This window comes from Mizuhopecten yessoensis, unplaced genomic scaffold, assembly GCF_002113885.1.
Source record: "Mizuhopecten yessoensis strain PY_sf001 unplaced genomic scaffold, ASM211388v2 scaffold11117, whole genome shotgun sequence".
Classification (NCBI taxonomy): domain Eukaryota; kingdom Metazoa; phylum Mollusca; class Bivalvia; order Pectinida; family Pectinidae; genus Mizuhopecten; species Mizuhopecten yessoensis.
The window spans coordinates 122,091-135,242 of NW_018408888.1; positions in this window are offsets into that span (position 1 = coordinate 122,091).

Here is a 13,152-nt window from a genome sequence, read left to right on the forward strand (position 1 = left end):
GGCTTATATCTTACTTACCCCCCCCCCCCCCCCCCCTCTTTGTGTTAATTAATATTGGACAGTTTCAATATCTGTTCAGTATGTGCAATCAACCACGAAGGATATTAATACAATAAAGGACAGTGGCGTCCTTTAGCATACTTTGCATGCTTTTGTCCAACAGTGAAGGTGCGTTCCCAACACATCCCTGTACAGTATATTTTGAGCATCAGCATTCAGTATTGTGATGGATTAAATTCAAATAATGTGATTGATTTATTGAAGAAAGTGATTACAGTATATTTCTGGGATTATATCTGTGAGAGAAGGAAATGAAAGAATTAAACCACACAGTTAAAGTGAGAAAATTAAAGATTTCAACATCACCTCCTAAATATTTTCATCAAAGTCATATCACAGCTATATATCTGGGATTATACACGAATATCTCAAGGGAGGATACGAAAGAAATTTTGTGAGATTTCAACTGCCCTCAACTCCAAAGTGTTATTGCCAAAATTACGAATTCAAAGGAAATTACAATTAATACTTGAAATATCTCTCTCGGTAAAGTGTTTGGATATGTATGCATCTATATGGATGTTTCATGTAAAAAGAGTGTTCCGTGATTCAAACCATCTTTAAAGGAAAAAATATAGTGCATGGGAAATCTGACTATGGGAATATAAATACCGGATATACTTAAAAAAATGACATTTGATAAAAGATTTATTTTCACATTTATTCTATTATTATGTTTTCCGTTGTAAAGCATAACTATGTGCTCATTCAAAAGCTTAACTTTAGCTGTCCAATATGTTACTTGTAGCTGTCCAATAAGTTACCTGTAGCTGTCCAATATGTTACTTGTAGCTGTCCAATATGTTACCTGTAGCTGTCCAATAAGTTACCTGTAGCTGTCCAATAAGTGGATTCTTTTGTGTACTTATTGGACAGCTACAGGTAACTTATTGGACGGCTACAGGTGATGCCTATGAATTCTGTTGGATATAGTACGCAAATAACAATGGATGACATCATAGCTGTGTTTTAAATAGATATAAGGACTCGTAGCGGGAAAATATGAAGTGATACCATAAATATATAGTGTATGTATATATTATATGGCGTCGTACATATCACTTTTGTATTATGCGGACGTAAACATTCGCTGAGAGGTACGCACACTCATGAATGTCCGAATAAAATGTCGTTTTCAATATATGACAACAGATCAATTGACACGCCCCCGAAACACAAATCCTATTAAATGTCCATACTTTCATGATGTTTAACGTTGTTTGTTTTGGTCACACCACAAGTTCTCGTTTCTGCGAGATTTCAATTTATACCCGATTAGCACGTTCACCGATACACGTGAACGTATTATATGCGTCTTGGGCATGTTGTCTTTTTTTTCATGCATAGATAAAAGTAGACTGACAATGTAATTCCCTTGTGATTACGTACAGAATGCATAGCATAACTTATGATGCACACAACGGAATAGTACAGGTACTGTTGGCTGAAAACTGCAACAACTACATCTACACATTCTTTGGCTGTGGAAGTTGGAAGGTATAATAATATACCTAGAGAACGTAGATATTGTAAACAGTGTAACTCCCCCTCTGAAGTAGAGGACGAATATCAGTTTTTTTAGTCTGTTCTAAATTCCAAAATCTCAGATCACGTTTTATTAAAAGCTATTATTGGAAAAAAAACATCTTTGTTTAAAGCCGTTCAGTTATTGAGTGTCCATAATATTAAAGAATTGTGTATACTAGGAAAACTCATCTATGAGGCAAACAAATTCAGGGTATTATATTGGAATATGATTCTCTGTACATTGTCCATGATTTGTGTATAATATGTATTGCATACTGATGGGCCAATGGCCTAAAGATCAAATAAAACTTTAAAAAAACTGTGTATCAAGAGCTCTTAATGTCCACATTATCAATTTTCTCGTCTTTACAACACTCTTAGACTGATTGGTACAACTGGCGAGCGCCTTCGAGCTGGCAAACCGGAGTTTGACGCTTCATCAGGAACAGTTCATGAGGTTGCACTCTCGCGAAACCGGTTATGAACTGCAAATGAGCCATCATGCGTTAAGCCGCTTCGATTTGAAATTGAAATGTCCATTAACTCATGCACTCCTTATATTTCATAATCAACTAGTCCAACCTTTGAATTGGAAGGGTTCAAATGAGTCTTCAGGGGTGACTGAGCTAAGTGTAATCGTCGATCAAACGTGTTCCTCATGCAAAAATGGCTCCATGTATTATCATCTATATACTACTTTAGACCACCTACCGGTAGCATGATAAATAAATAATCATTGGTTGTCAGTATGAGAAGAATTTGAGAACGACTTGAGAACAACTGGAGAAGAACTGAAGAACGGGTTTTCACATTCCTCAGCACTTGGGAACGTAATTTCTCCAATAAAGAACGTCTGCTCGTGCCAGATGACGTTCGAAAAGAGTGTCCACTCAAAAGTGATCCGCGTAATAGTTCGTCTTAAACATATCAATATAAAGTTACGGAAAAATATTTTGAGAATAACAACACCATTTCAGGTGTAAATGTGCATTTAAATGTGCATGACGATAAGATTGTTTAGAAATATTTTTTTCTATGTAGTTTTATGGTTCATTGTATTCCTCTGCGCAAAACATCCATTCATTTCCCTTGTCACAGGCGATCGTTGACTATTTAGCTTAGAAGTCATTTGGAAAAAATGGTGTTTAGTTGAGTTTTTTAAATTGCGAAATATAAAAGGTAGTAGTATATAGATGATAAATAGTTTATCAAACAGTATTTTCAGTGTTTGTCGTTCGAACAATTTACTCATCGCTCGCACGTAAATAAAATCTCGAGTCCACCTGCGGTGGCCTCTCGATTTTATCCTCGTGCTCACGATGAGAAAAATATTCTCATGTCACACCCTGAAAATACAGTGTGATGCTCTAAAAATCTCCCCACTGACGAGTCAAGGTTCACGTTTTACCACTCAGATTGTCGTCACCATGTGTTTTGACGACGTAGTGAACGTTATTCTGATAACTGCATTGTGGTAGCGTTAGATAGTATGCGGTGTATTATGTTGGGGCCGCAACACCCGTTTGGTTATTATTGGAGTCTATTTGAGAGCTCAACGATACAATTACCACCCAGGCCACTTCAGCAGTATACAAAACAAAAACACGCGCAACTGTCAACGCACTCATTAATAGATCAAAACATTCTGTTCTGTTTCATTATACAAAAAGTTTGTTTATATATACGTTTTGCAATCAAAACCTTTCCTTTGTTTTAATCTTATTAACGATCAAGAAATTAAGTTTATGAAATACAAATGTACTACAAGTCCCCCAAAGTACAACTTGTACAGAACTGTTATCTACATCACCAGACTACGACGTCGTGAACATCCCGGTATGGACTTTTTATGATTTTTTCTATTCTTTTTTTATGTCATCAAATGTAAGTACACACATGTTAATCGATTTCGTCTGGCAAAATGGGCAGTAACTATAGACACACGACTTCATAGGCGACAATGGTGTTCAGGGTAAAGAAAGAGTCTTAAAGATTCAGTTGATAAGTAAAACACTTCAAGTTTTTCCTTATTTTTATGGACCATATTTTGTATATTGTATCTTTTATTTCATGATTAAGCATATTTAAACTTTAAATCAAATTGATCTTTCATCCATTAACATTTTTATCTTTTAAATTTTGAAATTAAACTTCACCAGACACATTGTATGTGAATAAAGTAAAGCAAATCAAGAATGGCAATGGTTATTATCTAAAAATGTTAAAAACATACAAGCATAATTGTGCTGTTTATGCAACTCTTAAAAAATTATGAATTTTGATATACGAATAAATTATATTTTGTTTACACTGTCACCATGATAACACCACAACAAGGTATACATTGTATCGGAATAGCGTCATTAAGGCACTTATCTACACTGACCAATTTATACTTATCTACCTTCTAATCAATAACCTCCTGTCATACGTGGCAACGTAGCTCTACACCTTGGCTGGAAATAAACAAATATACAAATTCAATGGCTAAATAAATATGCAGAAGACACATGTTGTCACCAAAGGTTGTTTAGTTAAATAAAGATGGCCTGCCTATTAATTGTAAGTTATTTTGACGCAGCTGGTATGCTTTTATACTCTACCTTAGTTAAAATTATTATGATGTATCTCTTATGTCCTTTTAAAACTGCTTATCAGCCGTTTCTTAATATAGATACTACAGCACATTTATTTCAATTGTATGGCGCAGCTAAAATAAAAATCAGATACAGTTTTTATAAAGTTGATTTAATAAACTCATCCGAATGTAGCTACGTAGTATATAAATCTACTGAACAACTCTTACAAAAGTAAAGAAATATCACACGCGACGGCTTATGAAAATATCTTTAGTTTAAACTTTCTTTTATTCAAGTATTTCAATTATATATATATATATGCAATATATATATCTTTATCTAATATATATATATATATATATATATAACACATTTTGTAACAAAACACAAAAAAGGAAATAGAAACAAGTGTCTTAGACACTTATGTAAAAATATCTTTGTTCATGATAAAAACTCAAAGTGTTTGATATTTCCCCATTGGCTCATATTTCCTATTGCACACTCTTAACTTTCACCTTCGTTGTCTTATCTCTCAATAGCTCTCCCTAAATTGATACCCTCTATTGTTCTGCCACTTCTATTTTTTCGACCTTGCCTGACCAGAAAGGTACACACATAGAACTCCTAGCCCAGATAAGTCTCTGTATTACACGATTTGAGTATTTAAACATAACTTACTAGTACGATTTGAGTTTCGATATTAATGGAAATATCACGAATTCAAATTAAGGCTTATGAATATTTATGAGTCCTTGACGTAGTTTCACCGAGCGTCGTTACCTTAACGACCCGTTTAGTGATAATTTCTAATTAAATTGATTCCCTACTCTGTTGTTATGTTACATAATTTGTACATGACGACGAACACTTTGTCTAGGGGTTCTATCCTCAAAACCTTTTTGTTTGTTCTTCATTTATTTTCAACAATGATAGATAATATATCTAACAAAGAAAAAGGTAACCAAAACGGAGGAAAAGATAATCATATATCTGACCCCAATTGAAAAGTAATATGTACCTCATTTGTGACATGGAAGAAAGGAATTACCAATGGAACTATCAAACGGCTTTAAATCATTCTTAAGTCGAATTTATTGGTTCTTTTTTTTATACATTTTGAATAAACATTAAAAATGCCTAGCAGGGCTGATTGGGGACTATTTTAACATTTTGATTCCAAATTAAACTACCATTAATTCATCTTGCATTTTGAAATAGCACAAAGGCTTGTGGGAAAGGAAAGAAAATGAATACCGTTGCATACAGTTTAATATCAAAACTGTAGATTAACTGGACTAGTTTTGATATTTTATTAGATTTGTAATTGTCTGTATGCTCACGAAGATCGACCTACATAAACTCCACAAATCATCAATATGATGAAGCATTCACTCTCCAGATTTGTGCACCTTTTCAACTCTGAAAATCAATATAAGGTCAACATAGCCGGTATGACAATGTCAATAATCTGAAGCAGTTCCGTTTGCTTTTCACATGTATTTTACGAGAGTTAGATACCATAAACTAATCGAAAGCTGATTAACATGAAAGCCAAGACAAAAACAAACAATGGGCGTGTAAACACGTGTGTATACAGGCAATAAGGGTTATTATATGTCGCACATCTCCACCCGTCAGACCGACCATATCACATTTCTATAAAAATAAACATTTTTGATAAATTACAAATTATGTGCAGATTATATATACGTAAAACCGTTGTCAAACCTCATACAGTCACAAACATCAAGTACTAAAGGCGGAAAGTACCGTATGTAACAAAAAAGAACACCGCAAATATATGCACAGATTTCATCTATCTTAGAACTTGGTCTGGACATGTGAGTAAACAACCATGCACAAAATGGGCTGAATTTCCACTCATTGTCGATCAGTCAACGTTGTGTCCGCCAATTATAATGACGTCACACAAACTCACGTCTTTGTGTTGTATAATTATACTACTTTTATTTTTATTTTAATTTTATTTTTTATCAATTATCAGCATTAGAATGTGTATAACACCATGCTTTACTGTATTATGTTAAGCTGTCACGTAGTTATATGTATAACAATACACAATTATCTTATAAACTATACTTCTCTGCTGTGTGGAAATCTTTGGAATTTTAAAACGGGAAGTTCATTCAATGTTTATCTTTATGCTGTATTTTGTTTTTCTCCACATACCTATTAGTAATCATCATTCGTAGCACAATATATATTGTTGGTTATTCTAACCTCCATAGGACTGCCGTTACATTGCTTTACGTCTTTTGTTTTACAATATGACGTCATTTTTACCGAAAATTGTGTCCTGATAACTACTGAGTTTGACAAAAGAACAGTGTCAATGTATATTGCTTGTACTTTATACCCAGTCATTTTCCCTTTCATTTTCCAATGTAAGAAAGTAAATATCCGCATCCTGATTGATCCAAATATTTCCTCGTCTTACAAAATTATGCCTTCCGAGATAATACCCCCTTAACACATCCTACTAATCTTGAGAGAGTCTGCAAGGAAAACAGATAGGAGCTGAAGTGATATAGACCTTAGCGTGTAAATATCTGTTATCTGAATAGCTTTCTTGTCATCCTGTCTATAGTCGTACTTCATTTTAACGTTATTTTTCTCTGTGTCCTAATGCCGATTCAATGCCGATACACAATCAATAAATGAAATATTCTTCTATAAAACAGTTTGCACAAAACATCTAGAAACCTGTCGTGTTTTAATCTTAATAAGGAAAGCTCGCAAACTTCAATGCCGAACTTCCGTTCTCATTTTACGAAAGAGAACTTACTGTATATTGCAATGTTATTATATTACAGACTTCACTTGATACCCTGACATACTCAGAAGAGGCGCTTCGATCGATTTGGAAGATATTTCCAGCGACAAATAGAACGCCCTTTTGATAAGCATTTACAACCAAATCAGTCGTGTTTGTGATACCGAGAATTTTTATCCAGATGCACATTCCTCCACTTGGCTCCCTCCATTCCACAAGACCTACGGCAGCAAAGACACAAGCATTTTCATCTGGCCTCAGTATGTTTACGAGTCTATGGATACCTACGCTATTTTATCAATCTTTATTATAGAAACTTCATAGTTGTCACCACGGCCTTATTACTTCTTTCGTTTTGTTTTGATTTGATCACAGTTCCTAATGTTGTGTATTTGGACCGATTTTAAGTATAGATTTATCTTCGTCTATAATCAGTACAGAAATCGTTTTAGATGTAAAGCCGTGCTTGTTTCAGAATCTCTCAATCATTTCTGTTTTTAAAACGTTACGTCTCAAAGAATAACAACAGGTGTATGCCTATAAAGCTTTCTATTTCGACTGTTTTGAGGGGTCTTTATATATATTTTACATCACCGCTTGGCTGATTTTAAAGTGGGCACTTGAATTATTTGTTGGAAGATAAAATATGTTGTCGGAAAACTGTTGTTAACGACAGACATTCTTGCTTTGCAGTGCATGAAACCTTTGTTATATATTATAGGGGGTGATTATGATGGGTGTAGATAACGTCAGCTTTACAGTGTGTACTTGAGCGTGTCTAAGCTATGTTTTATTTTGAATGATAAACAAAACACACAGCGGCAATATGGGATGTCTAGGCAAAACTAAGGACGTTTATCAGGGTAAATAATAAACCATAATTCTGAAAATAAGAAAGCAAACCGTTCCTGGAATCCAAATCAAACAACAATAATGACATCTTTCTCACCTGTTAAATGTTTCTTCATATATTTAATACACTGCTGACTTTTCTCTCGATACAGATCACTGATCTCTTTAGCACGAGCAAGAATTCCACCGAGCCCCCACTTCTTTAGTACTGCGAGGAGGAACATCTGAAATATTAAGGTTTTGGTATACACTAATATCTAATGAAAACTTATCAAGTAGAATTTACAAATTGATGTTTCAGCTACAGAAAAATGGAAGTATGGAATTTGAATGGCTAAAATGTGTTAGAAACATACTGTATCAAACTGGCCTAAATTATGTTTGGGATTATCGAAACACGTGCACGACGAATATAGAATATTTAATATTTCTTTTGAAACAACGGTTACAAGATCAATTCATTCAAAAGTGGTTTAATGATATTGAAATCCCCTCTCGAGGTCAGATGTACATTGTTTTCACAAGCCACAATTTAAATTTGAAAACTATCCGTTGAAATTAAATACCAAAGAAAGAAAATACATTGTAAAATTCTGTACTTCAAATATCCATTTACCAATTAAAACAGGCCGATGGGCTGGCTTGCAACGCCAGGATCGAAAGTGTGCATTATATGACGTGGAAATTGGGGATGATTTGATATGCAATATTCGAAAGTTGTACAAACCAGATTACTATTGTAAAAATCCAAGCTTGATGAAACAAGTCAATTTGTAATATACGAGTTCTCACTCGTATTGGTAGATTTCTAGAAAAATTAGACAGAATTTTGAAAGCATAGTTATATATACATTTTTAATGTATTTCTGTTATATAATATACTTTTTATTATATCAACTTCATACTGTATCATGTTATGTTCCGTCATGTTTAAAATGTACCAATTGTATTACCTCTTGTTTCGCACTTATGCGACTGAGTGAACAAATAAAATCTTGAAATATTAAAGAAATATTAACCAGTTGAGTCACTGACTTTTCTAACAATTAATTGTTGATATATTTATTTCCAGATATATGACCAGTATTGGATGAAAGATGACGTGTGTTTTTCTGTTTCTGATTATCAATTAATCTTGACTGTCTAAATATTTGACCTACAAATACTGTAGCAAAAATATTATACTTTTATTCATATATGTAATGCAATGAAAAAATATGAACTTTATACACTGACACAATCAATACCCTATTTATCTCAAAACATTCCTTCACATGAACCATCAGGCACTCCTACCGTTAGAGTACCTGTAGTTATTATATGTAAACAGTGATAGATAGACAGCTTCACAGTTTTATAAAGTTCCTTCCTCCCTCTTCTCAGTTTTGATTACCACTATTTATTTATACTCATAATACGAATTGGATATCATAAAACGCATTTTTATAGGTAAAGAAGAAAAAAATTATGTCTGTGACAGATATTGTGAGTGCTGAACTTAGTATGGATTATTTTACATAAGCTACAGCAGATTACATGCGAGATGCCGCTTGCATTGTTGAAGACATGATGTGGTACACAACTTTCTGTACCATGAGTTGTAGACCGGTCAGGTATCCCAGCCTCGCCCTTCAAAACAAAACATATTATAACGATTCGGGTAAATACGTATTTTAATGGTGACCGGGACTTATGATGTAAATTGCAAAGACACAAAGTAAACAGTGTTTATTGAAAAGATACAATGTTGATATGCTAGGGTAAAAAGGGATTTTATTATCATGAACCCTAACCATAAATGGCACCCGAATGCAGGAGTGCGGAAGGGTAAGCGAGTCTTCACCACAGTATGTTATTGAAGTATATGTACTACAATTTTGGAGCTGTGATATTTACGTTCACATAATGTAAGGAAAGCCAGTTATACATTACAAAATGCATGTTTGGCAAATAAAATTTAGCTTTCTTATTCTGTCAGAAATGGGCAAATAATGTCATTAGTATGACATAAAATAAATAAAAATAAAATTCCTTCGTTAGGAATTTATAACACAACGGAAAAAATCCAAAATAATAGCCTCTTCTTCACTATACATGCATGTTATTCAATGCACTACATACTGCACGCAAAAGGAAGTAACTCTGTTGTTGTTATAGACTGTAATTTGACTTTTAGTAATTCTAAATAATATGAAAACATAACATTATGTTTGAAAAATGATAATAATGATATTTCCTAGAGACGGGTAGAGTAAAATAATAAGATAACTTACCCCGGTGATATGAGTTTTGATAAAGAGTCGAACCGCATCACTCTTCCGTCAACCTCTAGAGACAGGAAACTTGGAACTAATATGTCTAATAAGGAAAATATCAATTGTCAATATATTAGAAAAGCAAGAAAAGTATCTGGAGGTGCGAGTTTTTTTAAGAACTTCTTTGGTCAAACAAATAGCTACACACATAAACTATAAATTAACGCATCAAAAGAATTTTTCTGAAATCAACAAGACGTTTATTTACAATAATAATGATTTTTTCATGTTTTGTTTAAAAAGTTCCATCTATTACTGTATGTAATAGTACGGGTCGTCCTCAAGGATCATGATATCGTACTCCTGGGCCAGCCTGTACATTTCTTGTTTTCTCTTCAGGGTCAAGCTAGATCCAGTGGGGTTTCCTCCTGTAGGGACACAGTACAGTATTTTAGGTATGTCACTGTTAGGATTCTTTGCGTCTGCGGGACTCCACCGGGACAGGATGTGACGAAGTTTGTCCGGATCTATGCCATCTGCATCTGACTCGACGGCTAACAGATTACACCCAAGGGGTTCCAGCTACAAATTGTAAATAGTTTCCATATTTAAAAGACAGACATCAAAATATACCAGAGGAGACGTAGAAGAAATACTGAATAAAGGTAAAATGTGTTTTAATGACCTCGTCCATAATGTTTAATGAATCTGAATGAATTAATCCAAATGTTTTCAGCTAAGAGATCAGCAAATCGAACATTTTAGACAGGCAAAATATCGAGTATGTCTAAATTCCGGATATACATTTCCTTGACAGGGAGCAAGTGAGTTGACACGCCAAACACATGTATGAAACGTGTTTCATTTTTAAAGTGTTACGAAAATAGGAGGCAGAAACAAAAGTAACGCGCAAATATTAGTGAAATTCAAATATTTCGTTCACTTCATTGACATTTGTTTCAATTATTTTATATCAGATACTGTGTTTTTTCGGGAAGAAGGAAAACTAAATTAGTCAATGCATTTGATGATGACAAAAAGCACTTACAAAATATTTCGAGGGATGCAGGTTGGCGAATTTAGATATTTAATACATTAGTAGTTTTATCAACGATATATTGTATATTGACATTTTTTGTTATAAGATTAATCGATATAGTGTCTTTAACGAAAACACACAGAACTATTTGCACTTGCTGACTTCACGCTTCGAAAAGTTCACTCGGAGTCAGAATACAACACCCTCGGTCGTTTCGTTTTGGGGGCTGACATCGTTGTGTTATTGTTGATAGTTATGTTAGATGTTCCTCCACTGATTGTTGTGCCTTGGAATATACTCGATATTTCACATTCATTGGATTTACGAACGCTTTCAGGTTTGTACACGGACATGCTGTTGTGCGCTGTAGTCACATGTGTAATGTTTGTTGACTGTTCGTTTGACATCGGCCGATGTGAGGTAGGTGCACTAGACCCAGTGTGTCGTCCTAAGTCCGTTTGTACGGTGAGCGATTGGTCATTGAGAGAAGAGACGACATCCTATGTTTTTGTTTATTGTTGACTTTTCTGTAATTGTTCCAATATATGTGTGTAAAAGTGATGATGTAATCGATTTTGCTAAAAGTGTACAGGGTCACAGGTCATGTTGAAGGAAGTGCGTTGTCTGTGACGTAATAGCGCGTGCCAGCTGTCTTGATCGAGGTAGATCAAGACAGGTTTATCCTTTCCCTACCAAAAACGGGAATGTACCTGTGAAGTGTGGGAGAATAACACTTCCCAGCCTGTATCTCATTACTATATACAAAATATTACCATAAATATCAGAGCACTGCAGACATAACCTTATCTTAACATAATGATAAGAGCACTGCGTGTTAAACTTGCCCCTCCGAACTCGAGTACTGTAAACAAAACTTCATATCCTCTTTGTCGATCTGAAGCTGTGAGCCATCCCTGCAAAATAAAACAAATGGTAATGCATTCACATATACAATTATTATATACAGTACCAATATTTTTTCGGTTAGATAATAACAGCTTTGAAAAATTTGGTATGTTTTTTTGGGCTAAACAATTAAGATAATGATTAAACAACTTACCAAATACTTTCAAAACAATTAATTACCAAGTATCACAATTGTGTTGTCCATGCTACTTTTTACATCTTTGAATATTTTGCTATCGTTTAGAAAAGATACAATAACAGTTCACGCTTAACTTGCATATCATCGCTTCATAAATAAATACATATACTTGTTTTTATTAAATATGCATGCATATATTAATATTTTTATGTACATACATATACTAGTATTCATATCCATACCCATCCCGGCTCACTACCTTACAAAACAATACACACCTCCATCCACCATCAACCATCAACCAACTAATGACATCGTTAATCTCAATGCAATAAAGGTTAAAATAAACAAAAAATACCTCAGTTTAATCGTAGTTTCTAGGAAAGGGAAAGTATCTGGATCGGGCAGACCTCCTGCCAGGCTTATGGTGTTAGGTTGGGATAACAGCATTCCCATTGTAATATGTTTTTTTTGTATTTTTGTTACATTATTATGCTTATTTACAATGTTTAAACAACACATTGTTCGTTTTGCGAGACTTTATGTTCACGTTTATGCCCGAATTAAGTCGATAAGATTTCAAATATTGCTGCTTTTTTTATTGAGAAATAAATAAAACATAAAAAGAAAGTTTAGAAAATGGGACAGAAATAAAAGCAATTAAAAATACATATATTTGTTAAAGCTATTTTTTGTAAGACTTAACATATATCCAATATTTGGTAGATAAAGTAGATTTATCGTTTCGGATGCTTCATTTGTTTGCTTCACTTTATTGCGTTATTATATTATGCTACTACTAAGGAATTCTTTCCGCCCAATTTACTTTAACAATTTGCTCATCACTCGTGTTGACGACTTGCCATATATATCTCAATATCCGATATACATCTCCATATTGTAGGGTCTTGATAATCAGCTAATTCCATATTGGCCCAGTTCAGTTATAAAGGCTAGGTCTGTCATATTGGCCCAAGGCCGAAGGCCAAGGGTCAATGTGA